At 52.0% G+C, this 15,003-nt stretch overlaps 42 non-coding genes across 42 annotated transcripts; 29 read left to right on the top strand and 13 right to left on the bottom strand.

Annotated features, from left to right (window-relative positions):
* Positions 1–1,044: 1,044 nt before the first annotated feature.
* Positions 1,045–1,117, top strand: Trnav-aac (transfer RNA valine (anticodon AAC)). Its single transcript has one exon. It is a non-coding gene; the product is annotated as a tRNA-Val (tRNA).
* A 678-nt stretch (positions 1,118–1,795) lies between these two features.
* Trnav-uac (transfer RNA valine (anticodon UAC)) lies at positions 1,796–1,868 on the top strand. Its single transcript has one exon. It is a non-coding gene; the product is annotated as a tRNA-Val (tRNA).
* Positions 1,869–2,026: 158 nt separating this feature from the next.
* Positions 2,027–2,099, top strand: Trnav-aac (transfer RNA valine (anticodon AAC)). Its single transcript has one exon. It is a non-coding gene; the product is annotated as a tRNA-Val (tRNA).
* Positions 2,100–2,294: 195 nt separating this feature from the next.
* Trnap-cgg (transfer RNA proline (anticodon CGG)) lies at positions 2,295–2,366 on the bottom strand. The gene has a single exon. It is a non-coding gene; the product is annotated as a tRNA-Pro (tRNA).
* A 412-nt stretch (positions 2,367–2,778) lies between these two features.
* On the top strand, positions 2,779–2,851 carry Trnav-uac (transfer RNA valine (anticodon UAC)). The gene has a single exon. It is a non-coding gene; the product is annotated as a tRNA-Val (tRNA).
* Positions 2,852–3,009: 158 nt separating this feature from the next.
* Trnav-aac (transfer RNA valine (anticodon AAC)) lies at positions 3,010–3,082 on the top strand. The gene has a single exon. It is a non-coding gene; the product is annotated as a tRNA-Val (tRNA).
* Positions 3,083–3,277: 195 nt separating this feature from the next.
* Trnap-cgg (transfer RNA proline (anticodon CGG)) lies at positions 3,278–3,349 on the bottom strand. Its single transcript has one exon. It is a non-coding gene; the product is annotated as a tRNA-Pro (tRNA).
* Positions 3,350–3,761: 412 nt separating this feature from the next.
* Trnav-uac (transfer RNA valine (anticodon UAC)) lies at positions 3,762–3,834 on the top strand. The gene has a single exon. It is a non-coding gene; the product is annotated as a tRNA-Val (tRNA).
* A 158-nt stretch (positions 3,835–3,992) lies between these two features.
* On the top strand, positions 3,993–4,065 carry Trnav-aac (transfer RNA valine (anticodon AAC)). Its single transcript has one exon. It is a non-coding gene; the product is annotated as a tRNA-Val (tRNA).
* A 195-nt stretch (positions 4,066–4,260) lies between these two features.
* On the bottom strand, positions 4,261–4,332 carry Trnap-cgg (transfer RNA proline (anticodon CGG)). The gene has a single exon. It is a non-coding gene; the product is annotated as a tRNA-Pro (tRNA).
* Positions 4,333–4,744: 412 nt separating this feature from the next.
* Trnav-uac (transfer RNA valine (anticodon UAC)) lies at positions 4,745–4,817 on the top strand. The gene has a single exon. It is a non-coding gene; the product is annotated as a tRNA-Val (tRNA).
* A 158-nt stretch (positions 4,818–4,975) lies between these two features.
* Positions 4,976–5,048, top strand: Trnav-aac (transfer RNA valine (anticodon AAC)). The gene has a single exon. It is a non-coding gene; the product is annotated as a tRNA-Val (tRNA).
* Positions 5,049–5,243: 195 nt separating this feature from the next.
* Trnap-cgg (transfer RNA proline (anticodon CGG)) lies at positions 5,244–5,315 on the bottom strand. Its single transcript has one exon. It is a non-coding gene; the product is annotated as a tRNA-Pro (tRNA).
* A 412-nt stretch (positions 5,316–5,727) lies between these two features.
* Trnav-uac (transfer RNA valine (anticodon UAC)) lies at positions 5,728–5,800 on the top strand. Its single transcript has one exon. It is a non-coding gene; the product is annotated as a tRNA-Val (tRNA).
* Positions 5,801–5,958: 158 nt separating this feature from the next.
* Trnav-aac (transfer RNA valine (anticodon AAC)) lies at positions 5,959–6,031 on the top strand. The gene has a single exon. It is a non-coding gene; the product is annotated as a tRNA-Val (tRNA).
* Positions 6,032–6,226: 195 nt separating this feature from the next.
* On the bottom strand, positions 6,227–6,298 carry Trnap-cgg (transfer RNA proline (anticodon CGG)). Its single transcript has one exon. It is a non-coding gene; the product is annotated as a tRNA-Pro (tRNA).
* Positions 6,299–6,710: 412 nt separating this feature from the next.
* Positions 6,711–6,783, top strand: Trnav-uac (transfer RNA valine (anticodon UAC)). Its single transcript has one exon. It is a non-coding gene; the product is annotated as a tRNA-Val (tRNA).
* A 158-nt stretch (positions 6,784–6,941) lies between these two features.
* Trnav-aac (transfer RNA valine (anticodon AAC)) lies at positions 6,942–7,014 on the top strand. Its single transcript has one exon. It is a non-coding gene; the product is annotated as a tRNA-Val (tRNA).
* A 195-nt stretch (positions 7,015–7,209) lies between these two features.
* Positions 7,210–7,281, bottom strand: Trnap-cgg (transfer RNA proline (anticodon CGG)). Its single transcript has one exon. It is a non-coding gene; the product is annotated as a tRNA-Pro (tRNA).
* A 412-nt stretch (positions 7,282–7,693) lies between these two features.
* Trnav-uac (transfer RNA valine (anticodon UAC)) lies at positions 7,694–7,766 on the top strand. The gene has a single exon. It is a non-coding gene; the product is annotated as a tRNA-Val (tRNA).
* A 158-nt stretch (positions 7,767–7,924) lies between these two features.
* Trnav-aac (transfer RNA valine (anticodon AAC)) lies at positions 7,925–7,997 on the top strand. The gene has a single exon. It is a non-coding gene; the product is annotated as a tRNA-Val (tRNA).
* A 195-nt stretch (positions 7,998–8,192) lies between these two features.
* On the bottom strand, positions 8,193–8,264 carry Trnap-cgg (transfer RNA proline (anticodon CGG)). Its single transcript has one exon. It is a non-coding gene; the product is annotated as a tRNA-Pro (tRNA).
* Positions 8,265–8,676: 412 nt separating this feature from the next.
* On the top strand, positions 8,677–8,749 carry Trnav-uac (transfer RNA valine (anticodon UAC)). Its single transcript has one exon. It is a non-coding gene; the product is annotated as a tRNA-Val (tRNA).
* A 158-nt stretch (positions 8,750–8,907) lies between these two features.
* Trnav-aac (transfer RNA valine (anticodon AAC)) lies at positions 8,908–8,980 on the top strand. The gene has a single exon. It is a non-coding gene; the product is annotated as a tRNA-Val (tRNA).
* A 195-nt stretch (positions 8,981–9,175) lies between these two features.
* Positions 9,176–9,247, bottom strand: Trnap-ugg (transfer RNA proline (anticodon UGG)). The gene has a single exon. It is a non-coding gene; the product is annotated as a tRNA-Pro (tRNA).
* A 412-nt stretch (positions 9,248–9,659) lies between these two features.
* Trnav-uac (transfer RNA valine (anticodon UAC)) lies at positions 9,660–9,732 on the top strand. Its single transcript has one exon. It is a non-coding gene; the product is annotated as a tRNA-Val (tRNA).
* A 158-nt stretch (positions 9,733–9,890) lies between these two features.
* Trnav-aac (transfer RNA valine (anticodon AAC)) lies at positions 9,891–9,963 on the top strand. Its single transcript has one exon. It is a non-coding gene; the product is annotated as a tRNA-Val (tRNA).
* Positions 9,964–10,158: 195 nt separating this feature from the next.
* Positions 10,159–10,230, bottom strand: Trnap-ugg (transfer RNA proline (anticodon UGG)). Its single transcript has one exon. It is a non-coding gene; the product is annotated as a tRNA-Pro (tRNA).
* Positions 10,231–10,642: 412 nt separating this feature from the next.
* On the top strand, positions 10,643–10,715 carry Trnav-uac (transfer RNA valine (anticodon UAC)). The gene has a single exon. It is a non-coding gene; the product is annotated as a tRNA-Val (tRNA).
* Positions 10,716–10,873: 158 nt separating this feature from the next.
* Positions 10,874–10,946, top strand: Trnav-aac (transfer RNA valine (anticodon AAC)). The gene has a single exon. It is a non-coding gene; the product is annotated as a tRNA-Val (tRNA).
* A 195-nt stretch (positions 10,947–11,141) lies between these two features.
* Trnap-cgg (transfer RNA proline (anticodon CGG)) lies at positions 11,142–11,213 on the bottom strand. The gene has a single exon. It is a non-coding gene; the product is annotated as a tRNA-Pro (tRNA).
* Positions 11,214–11,625: 412 nt separating this feature from the next.
* Positions 11,626–11,698, top strand: Trnav-uac (transfer RNA valine (anticodon UAC)). Its single transcript has one exon. It is a non-coding gene; the product is annotated as a tRNA-Val (tRNA).
* Positions 11,699–11,856: 158 nt separating this feature from the next.
* Trnav-aac (transfer RNA valine (anticodon AAC)) lies at positions 11,857–11,929 on the top strand. Its single transcript has one exon. It is a non-coding gene; the product is annotated as a tRNA-Val (tRNA).
* Positions 11,930–12,124: 195 nt separating this feature from the next.
* Positions 12,125–12,196, bottom strand: Trnap-cgg (transfer RNA proline (anticodon CGG)). The gene has a single exon. It is a non-coding gene; the product is annotated as a tRNA-Pro (tRNA).
* Positions 12,197–12,608: 412 nt separating this feature from the next.
* Trnav-uac (transfer RNA valine (anticodon UAC)) lies at positions 12,609–12,681 on the top strand. Its single transcript has one exon. It is a non-coding gene; the product is annotated as a tRNA-Val (tRNA).
* A 158-nt stretch (positions 12,682–12,839) lies between these two features.
* Trnav-aac (transfer RNA valine (anticodon AAC)) lies at positions 12,840–12,912 on the top strand. Its single transcript has one exon. It is a non-coding gene; the product is annotated as a tRNA-Val (tRNA).
* A 195-nt stretch (positions 12,913–13,107) lies between these two features.
* Trnap-cgg (transfer RNA proline (anticodon CGG)) lies at positions 13,108–13,179 on the bottom strand. Its single transcript has one exon. It is a non-coding gene; the product is annotated as a tRNA-Pro (tRNA).
* Positions 13,180–13,591: 412 nt separating this feature from the next.
* Trnav-uac (transfer RNA valine (anticodon UAC)) lies at positions 13,592–13,664 on the top strand. Its single transcript has one exon. It is a non-coding gene; the product is annotated as a tRNA-Val (tRNA).
* A 158-nt stretch (positions 13,665–13,822) lies between these two features.
* Trnav-aac (transfer RNA valine (anticodon AAC)) lies at positions 13,823–13,895 on the top strand. Its single transcript has one exon. It is a non-coding gene; the product is annotated as a tRNA-Val (tRNA).
* Positions 13,896–14,090: 195 nt separating this feature from the next.
* Trnap-cgg (transfer RNA proline (anticodon CGG)) lies at positions 14,091–14,162 on the bottom strand. The gene has a single exon. It is a non-coding gene; the product is annotated as a tRNA-Pro (tRNA).
* Positions 14,163–14,574: 412 nt separating this feature from the next.
* Positions 14,575–14,647, top strand: Trnav-uac (transfer RNA valine (anticodon UAC)). The gene has a single exon. It is a non-coding gene; the product is annotated as a tRNA-Val (tRNA).
* A 158-nt stretch (positions 14,648–14,805) lies between these two features.
* On the top strand, positions 14,806–14,878 carry Trnav-aac (transfer RNA valine (anticodon AAC)). Its single transcript has one exon. It is a non-coding gene; the product is annotated as a tRNA-Val (tRNA).
* Positions 14,879–15,003: the final 125 nt, after the last annotated feature.

Here is a 15,003-nt window from a genome sequence, read left to right as displayed (position 1 = left end):
GCATTTATTTAATTTTTTAGGTACGATGACAACATCAGCACGGGTTGTCTCTAAAATAAGGCGCACTCAAGTAGTTTCTGTGGTGTAGCGTTTATCACGTTTGCCTAACACGCAGAAGGTACCGGGGCGATCCCGGGCGGAAACACTTTTTCATCATTAAAAACAAGACATACTAACATGCATCTGCTCCCATCTGTACCCAAAAACCTTCGTAATCGCCTTCACACGTCGGATCAGAGTGTCAATTGCTCACAGCAAATATGAAATTCCCTTGATACTGACGCCGAGCATTTTGGGCTGACTGAGCCACTGACGTGCGATCAGTTTGCACATAACTCTAGGGCTCGTCTGGGATTTGAACCCGGGAACTCCTGCACCCTAAGCAGGAATCATACCCATAGACCAACGAGCCATCTGACATGGCGAATGACTATTATTTCAGTGCACTGGGTCCCTCGATGTGGTCCAGGGTGCTCTGGAAAGTCTCTTGTAGGCTGGCGGGATGGGGGCGGCACGAATTCCCGCTGTCGGCGGCCTTCCTGGGCTATTGGTACCTTTATGGAGAGCTGCCGCTCGGCTCGCACTCCCTGCTGCTAAGAAAGTGATTGCTTTTGCTGCTATGACTTGCAATCACGACTGCGGGAAACGCCGCTATCTCGTTAGGGGTGCTACGGCAGACACCCTCTCGAACACCCCGAAGACTTCTTGAGCCCTCGGCTGTGATGGTTTCCAGGCTGTCAAAAGAACTGTCGCGTGTGCATTCGCCGACGGGAGAGAGGCGGAGGTAGTTTCGAGTGAACGGGGATGGACTTCTCATGTCCGCCGTTTCCCTAGTGTAGCTGTTATCACGTCTGCTTCACACTCAAAAGGTCCCCGGGCGGTAACAGCATTTTCCTGCCTATGTCGTATTGTACTCCAATGAGCCACGACATGTGAGGATCTGCTGCATGTACCTTTGTTATGCAAGTAGCGCATTTATTTAAATTTTTAGCTACGATGACAACATCAGCACGAGTTGTCTCTAAAGTAAGGGGCACACAAGCAGTGTCCGTGGTGTAGCGGTTATCACGTCTGCCTAACACGCAGAAAGTCCCCGGTTCGATCCCGGGCGGAAACACTTTTTCATCATTAAAAACAAGACATACTAACAAGCATCTGCTACCATCTGTACCTAAAAACCTTCGTAATCGCCTTCACACGTCGGATCAGAGTGTCAATTGCTCACATCAAATATGAAATTCCCTTGATAATGACGCCGAGCGTTTTGGGCTGACTCAGCCACTCACGTGCGATCAGTTTGCACAAAACGCTAGGGCTCGTCTGGGATTTGAACCGGCGAACTCCTGCACCCTAAGCAGGAATCATACCCATAGACCAACGAGCCATCTGACATGGCGAATGACTATTATTTCAGTGCACTGGGTCCCTCGATGTGGTCCAGGGTGCTCTGGAAAGTCTCTTGTAGGCTGGCGGGATGGGGCGGCACGAATTCCCGCTGTCGGCGGCCTTCCTGGGCTATTGGTACCTTTATGGAGAGCTGCCGCTAGGCTCGCACTCCCTGCTGCTAAGAAAGTGATTGATTTTGCTGCTATGACTTGCAATCACGACTGCGGGAAACGCCGCTATCTCGTTAGGGGTGCTACGGCAGACACCCTCTCGAGCACCCCGAAGACTTCTTGAGCCCTCGGCTGTAATGGTTTCCAGGCTGTCAAAAGAACCGTAGCGTGTGCATTCGCGGACGGGAGAGAGGCTGAGGTAATTTCGAGTGAACGGGGATGGACTCCTCCCGTCCGCAGTTTCCGTAGTGTAGCGGTTATCACGTCTGCTTTACTCGCAGAAGGTCCCCGGTTCGATCCCGGGCGGGAACAGTATTTTCTTGCCTGTGTCGCATTGTACTACCGTGAGCTACGTCATGTGAGGATCTTCTGCATGTACCTTTGTTATGCAAGAAGCGCATTTATTTAATTTTTTAGTTACGATGTCAACATCAGCACGAGTTGTCTCTAAGGTATGGCGCACACAAGTAGTTTCCGTGGTGTAGCGGTTATCACGTCTGCCTAACACGCAGAAGGTCCCCGGTTCGATCCCGGGCGGAAACACTTTTTCATCATTAAAAACAAGACATAGTAACATGCATCTGCTTCCATCTGTACCCAAAAACCTTCGTAATCGCCTTCACACGTCGGATCAGAGTGTCAATTGCTCACATCAAATATGAAATTCATTTGATACTGCCGCCGAGCATTTTGCATCGACTCAGCCACTCATGTGCGATCAGTTTGCACAAAACGCTAGGGCTCGTCCGGGATTTGAACCCGGGACCTCCTGCACCCGAAGCAGGAATCATACCCCTAGACCAACGAGACATCTGACATGGCGAATGACTATTATTTCAGTGCACTGGGTGCCTCGATGTGGTCCAGGGTGCTCTGGAAAGTCTCGTGTAGGCTGGCGGGATGGGGGCGGCGCGAATTCCCGCGGTCGGCGGCCTTCCTGGGCTATTGGTACCTTCATGTACAGCTGCCGCTGGGCTCGCACTCCCTGCTGCTAAGAAAGTGATTGCTTTTGCTGCTATGACTTGCAATCACGACTGCGGGAAACGCCGCTATCTCGTTAGGGGTGCTACGGCAGACACCCTCTCGAGCACCCAGAAGACTTCTTGAGCCCTCGGCTGTAATGGTTTCCAGGCTGTCAAAAGAACCGTCGCGTGTGCATTCGCGGACGGGAGAGAGGCTGAGGTAATTTCGAGTGAACGGGGCTGGACTCCTCCCGTCCGCAGTTTCCGTAGTGTAGCGGTTATCACGTCTGCTTTACACGCAGAAGGTCCCCGGTTCGATCCCGGGCGGGAACAGTATTTTCTTGCCTGTGTCGCATTGTACTCCAGTGAGCCACGTCATGTGAGGATCTTCTGCATGTACCTTTGTTATGCAAGAAGCGCATTTATTTAATTTTTTAGTTACGATGTCAACATCAGCACGAGTTGTCTCTAAGGTATGGCGCACACAAGTAGTTTCCGTGGTGTAGCGGTTATCACGTCTGCCTAACACGCAGAAGGTCCCCGGTTCGATCCCGGGCGGAAACACTTTTTCATCATTAAAAACAAGACATAGTAACATGCATCTGCTTCCATCTGTACCCAAAAACCTTCGTAATCGCCTTCACACGTCGGATCAGAGTGTCAATTGCTCACATCAAATATGAAATTCATTTGATACTGCCGCCGAGCATTTTGCATCGACTCAGCCACTCATGTGCGATCAGTTTGCACAAAACGCTAGGGCTCGCCCGGGATTTGAACCCGGGACCTCCTGCACCCGAAGCAGGAATCATACCCCTAGACCAACGAGCCATCTGACATGGCGAATGACTATTATTTCAGTGCACTGGGTGCCTCGATGTGGTCCAGGGTGCTCTGGAAAGTCTCGTGTAGGCTGGCGGGATGGGGGCGGCGCGAATTCCCGCGGTCGGCGGCCTTCCTGGGCTATTGGTACCTTCATGTAGAGCTGCCGCTGGGCTCGCACTCCCTGCTGCTAAGAAAGTGATTGCTTTTGCTGCTATGACTTGCAATCACGACTGCGGGAAACGCCGCTATCTCGTTAGGGGTGCTACGGCAGACACCCTCTCGAGCACCCCGAAGACTTCTTGAGCCCTCGGCTGTAATGGTTTCCAGGCTGTCAAAAGAACCGTCGCGTGTGCATTCGCGGACGGGAGAGAGGCTGAGGTAATTTCGAGTGAACGGGGATGGACTCCTCCCGTCCGCAGTTTCCGTAGTGTAGCGGTTATCACGTCTGCTTTACACGCAGAAGGTCCCCGGTTCGATCCCGGGCGGGAACAGTATTTTCTTGCCTGTGTCGCATTGTACTACAGTGAGCTACGTCATGTGAGGATCTTCTGCATGTACCTTTGTTATGCAAGAAGCGCATTTATTTAATTTTTTAGTTACGATGTCAACATCAGCACGAGTTGTCTCTAAGGTATGGCGCACACAAGTAGTTTCCGTGGTGTAGCGGTTATCACGTCTGCCTAACACGCAGAAGGTCCCCGGTTCGATCCCGGGCGGAAACACTTTTTCATCATTAAAAACAAGACATAGTAACATGCATCTGCTTCCATCTGTACCCAAAAACCTTCGTAATCGCCTTCACACGTCGGATCAGAGTGTCAATTGCTCACATCAAATATGAAATTCATTTGATACTGCCGCCGAGCATTTTGCATCGACTCAGCCACTCATGTGCGATCAGTTTGCACAAAACGCTAGGGCTCGCCCGGGATTTGAACCCGGGACCTCCTGCACCCGAAGCAGGAATCATACCCCTAGACCAACGAGCCATCTGACATGGCGAATGACTATTATTTCAGTGCACTGGGTGCCTCGATGTGGTCCAGGGTGCTCTGGAAAGTCTCGTGTAGGCTGGCGGGATGGGGGCGGCGCGAATTCCCGCGGTCGGCGGCCTTCCTGGGCTATTGGTACCTTCATGTAGAGCTGCCGCTGGGCTCGCACTCCCTGCTGCTAAGAAAGTGATTGCTTTTGCTGCTATGACTTGCAATCACGACTGCGGGAAACGCCGCTATCTCGTTAGGGGTGCTACGGCAGACACCCTCTCGAGCACCCCGAAGACTTCTTGAGCCCTCGGCTGTAATGGTTTCCAGGCTGTCAAAAGAACCGTCGCGTGTGCATTCGCGGACGGGAGAGAGGCTGAGGTAATTTCGAGTGAACGGAGATGGACTCCTCCCGTCCGCAGTTTCCGTAGTGTAGCGGTTATCACGTCTGCTTTACACGCAGAAGGTCCCCGGTTCGATCCCGGGCGGGAACAGTATTTTCTTGCCTGTGTCGCATTGTACTACAGTGAGCTACGTCATGTGAGGATCTTCTGCATGTACCTTTGTTATGCAAGAAGCGCATTTATTTAATTTTTTAGTTACGATGTCAACATCAGCACGAGTTGTCTCTAAGGTATGGCGCACACAAGTAGTTTCCGTGGTGTAGCGGTTATCACGTCTGCCTAACACGCAGAAGGTCCCCGGTTCGATCCCGGGCGGAAACACTTTTTCATCATTAAAAACAAGACATAGTAACATGCATCTGCTTCCATCTGTACCCAAAAACCTTCGTAATCGCCTTCACACGTCGGATCAGAGTGTCAATTGCTCACATCAAATATGAAATTCATTTGATACTGCCGCCGAGCATTTTGCATCGACTCAGCCACTCATGTGCGATCAGTTTGCACAAAACGCTAGGGCTCGTCCGGGATTTGAACCCGGGACCTCCTGCACCCGAAGCAGGAATCATACCCCTAGACCAACGAGCCATCTGACATGGCGAATGACTATTATTTCAGTGCACTGGGTGCCTCGATGTGGTCCAGGGTGCTCTGGAAAGTCTCGTGTAGGCTGGCGGGATGGGGGCGGCGCGAATTCCCGCGGTCGGCGGCCTTCCTGGGCTATTGGTACCTTCATGTAGAGCTGCCGCTGGGCTCGCACTCCCTGCTGCTAAGAAAGTGATTGCTTTTGCTGCTATGACTTGCAATCACGACTGCGCGAAACGCCGCTATCTCGTTAGGGGTGCTACGGCAGACACCCTCTCGAGCACCCCGAAGACTTCTTGAGCCCTCGGCTGTAATGGTTTCCAGGCTGTCAAAAGAACCGTCGCGTGTGCATTCGCGGACGGGAGAGAGGCTGAGGTAATTTCGAGTGAACGGAGATGGACTCCTCCCGTCCGCAGTTTCCGTAGTGTAGCGGTTATCACGTTTGCTTTACACGCAGAAGGTCCCCGGTTCGATCCCGGGCGGGAACAGTATTTTCTTGCCTGTGTCGCATTGTACTACAGTGAGCTACGTCATGTGAGGATCTTCTGCATGTACCTTTGTTATGCAAGAAGCGCATTTATTTAATTTTTTAGTTACGATGTCAACATCAGCACGAGTTGTCTCTAAGGTATGGCGCACACAAGTAGTTTCCGTGGTGTAGCGGTTATCATGTCTGCCTAACACGCAGAAGGTCCCCGGTTCGATCCCGGGCGGAAACACTTTTTCATCATTAAAAACAAGACATAGTAACATGCATCTGCTTCCATCTGTACCCAAAAACCTTCGTAATCGCCTTCACACGTCGGATCAGAGTGTCAATTGCTCACATCAAATATGAAATTCATTTGATACTGCCGCCGAGCATTTTGCATCGACTCAGCCACTCATGTGCGATCAGTTTGCACAAAACGCTAGGGCTCGTCCGGGATTTGAACCCGGGACCTCCTGCACCCGAAGCAGGAATCATACCCCTAGACCAACGAGCCATCTGACATGGCGAATGACTATTATTTCAGTGCACTGGGTGCCTCGATGTGGTCCAGGGTGCTCTGGAAAGTCTCGTGTAGGCTGGCGGGATGGGGGCGGCGCGAATTCCCGCGGTCGGCGGCCTTCCTGGGCTATTGGTACCTTCATGTAGAGCTGCCGCTGGGCTCGCACTCCCTGCTGCTAAGAAAGTGATTGCTTTTGCTGCTATGACTTGCAATCACGACTGCGGGAAACGCCGCTATCTCGTTAGGGGTGCTACGGCAGACACCCTCTCGAGCACCCCGAAGACTTCTTGAGCCCTCGGCTGTAATGGTTTCCAGGCTGTCAAAAGAACCGTCGCGTGTGCATTCGCGGACGGGAGAGAGGCTGAGGTAATTTCGAGTGAACGGGGATGGACTCCTCCCGTCCGCAGTTTCCGTAGTGTAGCGGTTATCACGTCTGCTTTACACGCAGAAGGTCCCCGGTTCGATCCCGGGCGGGAACAGTATTTTCTTGCCTATGTCGTATTGTACTCCAGTGAGCCACGTCATGTGAGGATCTTCTGCATGTACCTTTGTTATGCAAGTAGCGCATTTATTTAATTTTTTAGTTACGATGACAACATCAGCACGAGTTGTCTCTAAGGTATGGCGCACACAAGTAGTTTCCGTGGTGTAGCGGTTATCACGTCTGCCTAACACGCAGAAGGTCCCCGGTTCGATCCCGGGCGGAAACACTTTTTCATCATTAAAAACAAGACATAGTAACATGCATCTGCTTCCATCTGTACCCAAAAACCTTCGTAATCGCCTTCACACGTCGGATCAGAGTGTCAATTGCTCACATCAAATATGAAATTCATTTGATACTGCCGCCGAGCATTTTGCATCGACTCAGCCACTCATGTGCGATCAGTTTGCACAAAACGCTAGGGCTCGTCCGGGATTTGAACCCGGGACCTCCTGCACCCGAAGCAGGAATCATACCCCTAGACCAACGAGCCATCTGACATGGCGAATGACTATTATTTCAGTGCACTGGGTGCCTCGATGTGGTCCAGGGTGCTCTGGAAAGTCTCGTGTAGGCTGGCGGGATGGGGGCGGCGCGAATTCCCGCGGTCGGCGGCCTTCCTGGGCTATTGGTACCTTCATGTAGAGCTGCCGCTGGGCTCGCACTCCCTGCTGCTAAGAAAGTGATTGCTTTTGCTGCTATGACTTGCAATCACGACTGCGGGAAACGCCGCTATCTCGTTAGGGGTGCTACGGCAGACACCCTCTCGAGCACCCAGAAGACTTCTTGAGCCCTCGGCTGTAATGGTTTCCAGGCTGTCAAAAGAACCGTCGCGTGTGCATTCGCGGACGGGAGAGAGGCTGAGGTAATTTCGAGTGAACGGGGATGGACTACTCCCGTCCGCAGTTTCCGTAGTGTAGCGGTTATCACGTCTGCTTTACACGCAGAAGGTCCCCGGTTCGATCCCGGGCGGGAACAGTATTTTCTTGCCTGTGTCGCATTGTACTCCAGTGAGCCACGTCATGTGAGGATCTTCTGCATGTACCTTTGTTATGCAAGAAGCGCATTTATTTAATTTTTTAGTTACGATGTCAACATCAGCACGAGTTGTCTCTAAGGTATGGCGCACACAAGTAGTTTCCGTGGTGTAGCGGTTATCACGTCTGCCTAACACGCAGAAGGTCCCCGGTTCGATCCCGGGCGGAAACACTTTTTCATCATTAAAAACAAGACATAGTAACATGCATCTGCTTCCATCTGTACCCAAAAACCTTCGTAATCGCCTTCACACGTCGGATCAGAGTGTCAATTGCTCACATCAAATATGAAATTCATTTGATACTGCCGCCGAGCATTTTGCATCGACTCAGCCACTCATGTGCGATCAGTTTGCACAAAACGCTAGGGCTCGTCCGGGATTTGAACCCGGGACCTCCTGCACCCGAAGCAGGAATCATACCCCTAGACCAACGAGCCATCTGACATGGCGAATGACTATTATTTCAGTGCACTGGGTGCCTCGATGTGGTCCAGGGTGCTCTGGAAAGTCTCGTGTAGGCTGGCGGGATGGGGGCGGCGCGAATTCCCGCGGTCGGCGGCCTTCCTGGGCTATTGGTACCTTCATGTAGAGCTGCCGCTGGGCTCGCACTCCCTGCTGCTAAGAAAGTGATTGCTTTTGCTGCTATGACTTGCAATCACGACTGCGGGAAACGCCGCTATCTCGTTAGGGGTGCTACGGCAGACACCCTCTCGAGCACCCAGAAGACTTCTTGAGCCCTCGGCTGTAATGGTTTCCAGGCTGTCAAAAGAACCGTCGCGTGTGCATTCGCGGACGGGAGAGAGGCTGAGGTAATTTCGAGTGAACGGGGATGGACTACTCCCGTCCGCAGTTTCCGTAGTGTAGCGGTTATCACGTCTGCTTTACACGCAGAAGGTCCCCGGTTCGATCCCGGGCGGGAACAGTATTTTCTTGCCTGTGTCGCATTGTACTCCAGTGAGCCACGTCATGTGAGGATCTTCTGCATGTACCTTTGTTATGCAAGAAGCGCATTTATTTAATTTTTTAGTTACGATGTCAACATCAGCACGAGTTGTCTCTAAGGTATGGCGCACACAAGTAGTTTCCGTGGTGTAGCGGTTATCACGTCTGCCTAACACGCAGAAGGTCCCCGGTTCGATCCCGGGCGGAAACACTTTTTCATCATTAAAAACAAGACATAGTAACATGCATCTGCTTCCATCTGTACCCAAAAACCTTCGTAATCGCCTTCACACGTCGGATCAGAGTGTCAATTGCTCACATCAAATATGAAATTCATTTGATACTGCCGCCGAGCATTTTGCATCGACTCAGCCACTCATGTGCGATCAGTTTGCACAAAACGCTAGGGCTCGTCCGGGATTTGAACCCGGGACCTCCTGCACCCAAAGCAGGAATCATACCCCTAGACCAACGAGCCATCTGACATGGCGAATGACTATTATTTCAGTGCACTGGGTGCCTCGATGTGGTCCAGGGTGCTCTGGAAAGTCTCGTGTAGGCTGGCGGGATGGGGGCGGCGCGAATTCCCGCGGTCGGCGGCCTTCCTGGGCTATTGGTACCTTCATGTAGAGCTGCCGCTGGGCTCGCACTCCCTGCTGCTAAGAAAGTGATTGCTTTTGCTGCTATGACTTGCAATCACGACTGCGGGAAACGCCGCTATCTCGTTAGGGGTGCTACGGCAGACACCCTCTCGAGCACCCCGAAGACTTCTTGAGCCCTCGGCTGTAATGGTTTCCAGGCTGTCAAAAGAACCGTCGCGTGTGCATTCGCGGACGGGAGAGAGGCTGAGGTAATTTCGAGTGAACGGGGATGGACTCCTCCCGTCCGCAGTTTCCGTAGTGTAGCGGTTATCACGTCTGCTTTACACGCAGAAGGTCCCCGGATCGATCCCGGGCGGGAACAGTATTTTCTTGCCTATGTCGCATTGTACTCCAGTGAGCCACGTCATGTGAGGATCTTCTGCATGTACCTTTGTTATGCAAGAAGCGCATTTATTTAATTTTTTAGTTACGATGTCAACATCAGCACGAGTTGTCTCTAAGGTATGGCGCACACAAGTAGTTTCCGTGGTGTAGCGGTTATCACGTCTGCCTAACACGCAGAAGGTCCCCGGTTCGATCCCGGGCGGAAACACTTTTTCATCATTAAAAACAAGACATAGTAACATGCATCTGCTTCCATCTGTACCCAAAAACCTTCGTAATCGCCTTCACACGTCGGATCAGAGTGTCAATTGCTCACATCAAATATGAAATTCATTTGATACTGCCGCCGAGCATTTTGCATCGACTCAGCCACTCATGTGCGATCAGTTTGCACAAAACGCTAGGGCTCGTCCGGGATTTGAACCCGGGACCTCCTGCACCCAAAGCAGGAATCATACCCCTAGACCAACGAGCCATCTGACATGGCGAATGACTATTATTTCAGTGCACTGGGTGCCTCGATGTGGTCCAGGGTGCTCTGGAAAGTCTCGTGTAGGCTGGCGGGATGGGGGCGGCGCGAATTCCCGCGGTCGGCGGCCTTCCTGGGCTATTGGTACCTTCATGTAGAGCTGCCGCTGGGCTCGCACTCCCTGCTGCTAAGAAAGTGATTGCTTTTGCTGCTATGACTTGCAATCACGACTGCGGGAAACGCCGCTATCTCGTTAGGGGTGCTACGGCAGACACCCTCTCGAGCACCCCGAAGACTTCTTGAGCCCTCGGCTGTAATGGTTTCCAGGCTGTCAAAAGAACCGTCGCGTGTGCATTCGCGGACGGGAGAGAGGCTGAGGTAATTTCGAGTGAACGGGGATGGACTCCTCCCGTCCGCAGTTTCCGTAGTGTAGCGGTTATCACGTCTGCTTTACACGCAGAAGGTCCCCGGTTCGATCCCGGGCGGGAACAGTATTTTCTTGCCTATGTCGTATTGTACTCCAGTGAGCCACGTCATGTGAGGATCTTCTGCATGTACCTTTGTTATGCAAGTAGCGCATTTATTTAATTTTTTAGTTACGATGACAACATCAGCACGAGTTGTCTCTAAGGTATGGCGCACACAAGTAGTTTCCGTGGTGTAGCGGTTATCACGTCTGCCTAACACGCAGAAGGTCCCCGGTTCGATCCCGGGCGGAAACACTTTTTCATCATTAAAAACAAGACATAGTAACATGCATCTGCTTCCATCTGTACCCAAAAACCTTCGTAATCGCCTTCACACGTCGGATCAGAGTGTCAATTGCTCACATCAAATATGAAATTCATTTGATACTGCCGCCGAGCATTTTGCATCGACTCAGCCACTCATGTGCGATCAGTTTGCACAAAACGCTAGGGCTCGTCCGGGATTTGAACCCGGGACCTCCTGCACCCGAAGCAGGAATCATACCCCTAGACCAACGAGCCATCTGACATGGCGAATGACTATTATTTCAGTGCACTGGGTGCCTCGATGTGGTCCAGGGTGCTCTGGAAAGTCTCGTGTAGGCTGGCGGGATGGGGGCGGCGCGAATTCCCGCGGTCGGCGGCCTTCCTGGGCTATTGGTACCTTCATGTAGAGCTGCCGCTGGGCTCGCACTCCCTGCTGCTAAGAAAGTGATTGCTTTTGCTGCTATGACTTGCAATCACGACTGCGGGAAACGCCGCTATCTCGTTAGGGGTGCTACGGCAGACACCCTCTCGAGCACCCCGAAGACTTCTTGAGCCCTCGGCTGTAATGGTTTCCAGGCTGTCAAAAGAACCGTCGCGTGTGCATTCGCGGACGGGAGAGAGGCTGAGGTAATTTCGAGTGAACGGGGATGGACTCCTCCCGTCCGCAGTTTCCGTAGTGTAGCGGTTATCACGTCTGCTTTACACGCAGAAGGTCCCCGGTTCGATCCCGGGCGGGAACAGTATTTTCTTGCCTATGTCGTATTGTACTCCAGTGAGCCACGTCATGTGAGGATCTTCTGCATGTACCTTTGTTATGCAAGTAGCGCATTTATTTAATTTTTTAGTTACGATGACAACATCAGCACGAGTTGTCTCTAAGGTATGGCGCACACAAGTAGTTTCCGTGGTGTAGCGGTTATCACGTCTGCCTAACACGCAGAAGGTCCCCGGCTCGATCCCGGGCGGAAACACTTTTTCATCATTAAAAACAAGACATAGTAACATGCATCTGCTTCCATCTGTACCCAAAAACCTTCGTAATCGCCTTCACACGTCGGATCAGAGTGTCAATTGCTCACATCAAATATGAAATTCATTTGATACTGCCGCCGAGCATTTTGCATCGACTCAGCCACTCATGTGCGATCAGTTTGCACAAAACGCTAGGGCTCGTCCGGGATTTGAACCCGGGACCTCCTGCACCCGAAGCAGGAATCATACCCCTAGACCAACGAGCCATCTGACATGGGGAATGACTATTATTTCAGTGCACTGGGTGCCTCGATGTGGTCCAGGGTGCTCTGGAAAGTCTCGTGTAGGCTGGCGGGATGGGGGCGGCGCGAATTCCCGCGGTCGGCGGCCTTCCTGGGCTATTGGTACCTTCATGTAGAGCTGCCGCTGGGCTCGCACTCCCTGCTGCTAAGAAAGTGATTGCTTTTGCTGCTATGACTTGCAATCACGACTGCGGGAAACGCCGCTATCTCGTTAGGGGTGCTACGGCAGACACCCTCTCGAGCACCCCGAAGACTTCTTGAGCCCTCGGCTGTAATGGTTTCCAGGCTGTCAAAAGAACCGTCGCGTGTGCATTCGCGGACGGGAGAGAGGCTGAGGTAATTTCGAGTGAACGGGGATGGACTCTTCCCGTCCGCAGTTTCCGTAGTGTAGCGGTTATCACGTCTGCTTTACACGCAGAAGGTCCCCGGTTCGATCCCGGGCGGGAACAGTATTTTCTTGCCTATGTCGTATTGTACTCCAGTGAGCCACGTCATGTGAGGATCTTCTGCATGTACCTTTGTTATGCAAGTAGCGCATTTATTTAATTTTTTAGTTACGATGACAACATCAGCACGAGTTGTCTCTAAGGTATGGCGCACACAAGTAGTTTCCGTGGTGTAGCGGTTATCACGTCTGCCTAACACGCAGAAGGTCCCCGGTTCGATCCCGGGCGGAAACACTTTTTCATCATTAAAAACAAGACATAGTAACATGCATCTGCTTCCATCTGTACCCAAAAACCTTCGTAATCGCCTTCACACGTCGGATCAGAGTGTCAATTGCTCACATCAAATATGAAATTCATTTGATACTGCCGCCGAGCATTTTGCATCGACTCAGCCACTCATGTGCGATCAGTTTGCACAAAACGCTAGGGCTCGTCCGGGATTTGAACCCGGGACCTCCTGCACCCGAAGCAGGAATCATACCCCTAGACCAACGAGCCATCTGACATGGCGAATGACTATTATTTCAGTGCACTGGGTGCCTCGATGTGGTCCAGGGTGCTCTGGAAAGTCTCGTGTAGGCTGGCGGGATGGGGGCGGCGCGAATTCCCGCGGTCGGCGGCCTTCCTGGGCTATTGGTACCTTCATGTAGAGCTGCCGCTGGGCTCGCACTCCCTGCTGCTAAGAAAGTGATTGCTTTTGCTGCTATGACTTGCAATCACGACTGCGGGAAACGCCGCTATCTCGTTAGGGGTGCTACGGCAGACACCCTCTCGAGCACCCCGAAGACTTCTTGAGCCCTCGGCTGTAATGGTTTCCAGGCTGTCAAAAGAACCGTCGCGTGTGCATTCGCGGACGGGAGAGAGGCTGAGGTAATTTCGAGTGAACGGGGATGGACTCTTCCCGTCCGCAGTTTCCGTAGTGTAGCGGTTATCACGTCTGCTTTACACGCAGAAGGTCCCCGGTTCGATCCCGGGCGGGAACAGTATTTTCTTGCCTATGTCGTATTGTACTCCAGTGAGCCACGTCATGTGAGGATCTTCTGCATGTACCTTTGTTATGCAAGTAGCGCATTTATTTAATTTTTTAGTTACGATGACAACATCAGCACGAGTTGTCTCTAAGGTATGGCGCACACAAGTAGTTTCCGTGGTGTAGCGGTTATCACGTCTGCCTAACACGCAGAAGGTCCCCGGTTCGATCCCGGGCGGAAACACTTTTTCATCATTAAAAACAAGACATAGTAACATGCATCTGCTTCCATCTGTACCCAAAAACCTTCGTAATCGCCTTCACACGTCGGATCAGAGTGTCAATTGCTCACATCAAATATGAAATTCATTTGATACTGCCGCCGAGCATTTTGCATCGACTCAGCCACTCATGTGCGATCAGTTTGCACAAAACGCTAGGGCTCGTCCGGGATTTGAACCCGGGACCTCCTGCACCCGAAGCAGGAATCATACCCCTAGACCAACGAGCCATCTGACATGGCGAATGACTATTATTTCAGTTTACTGGGTGCCTCGATGTGGTCCAGGGTGCTCTGGAAAGTCTCGTGTAGGCTGGCGGGATGGGGGCGGCGCGAATTCCCGCGGTCGGCGGCCTTCCTGGGCTATTGGTACCTTCATGTAGAGCTGCCGCTGGGCTCGCACTCCCTGCTGCTAAGAAAGTGATTGCTTTTGCTGCTATGACTTGCAATCACGACTGCGGGAAACGCCGCTATCTCGTTAGGGGTGCTACGGCAGACACCCTCTCGAGCACCCCGAAGACTTCTTGAGCCCTCGGCTGTAATGGTTTCCAGGCTGTCAAAAGAACCGTCGCGTGTGCATTCGCGGACGGGAGAGAGGCTGAGGTAATTTCGAGTGAACGGGGATGGACTCTTCCCATCCGCAGTTTCCGTAGTGTAGCGGTTATCACGTCTGCTTTACACGCAGAAGGTCCCCGGTTCGATCCCGGGCGGGAACAGTATTTTCTTGCCTATGTCGTATTGTACTCCAGTGAGCCACGTCATGTGAGGATCTTCTGCATGTACCTTTGTTATGCAAGTAGCGCATTTATTTAATTTTTTAGTTACGATGACAACATCAGCACGAGTTGTCTCTAAGGTATGGCGCACACAAGTAGTTTCCGTGGTGTAGCGGTTATCACGTCTGCCTAACACGCAGAAGGTCCCCGGTTCGATCCCGGGCGGAAACACTTTTTCATCATTAAAAACAAGACATAGTAACATGCATCTGCTTCCATCTGTACCCAAAAACCTTCGTAATCGCCTTCACACGTCGGATCAGAGTGTCAATTGCTCACATCAAATATGAAATTCA

Source organism: Schistocerca gregaria, chromosome 2, assembly GCF_023897955.1.
Source record: "Schistocerca gregaria isolate iqSchGreg1 chromosome 2, iqSchGreg1.2, whole genome shotgun sequence".
Classification (NCBI taxonomy): Eukaryota; Metazoa; Arthropoda; class Insecta; order Orthoptera; family Acrididae; genus Schistocerca; species Schistocerca gregaria.
This window is presented reverse-complemented; position numbering and strand designations above follow the sequence as displayed.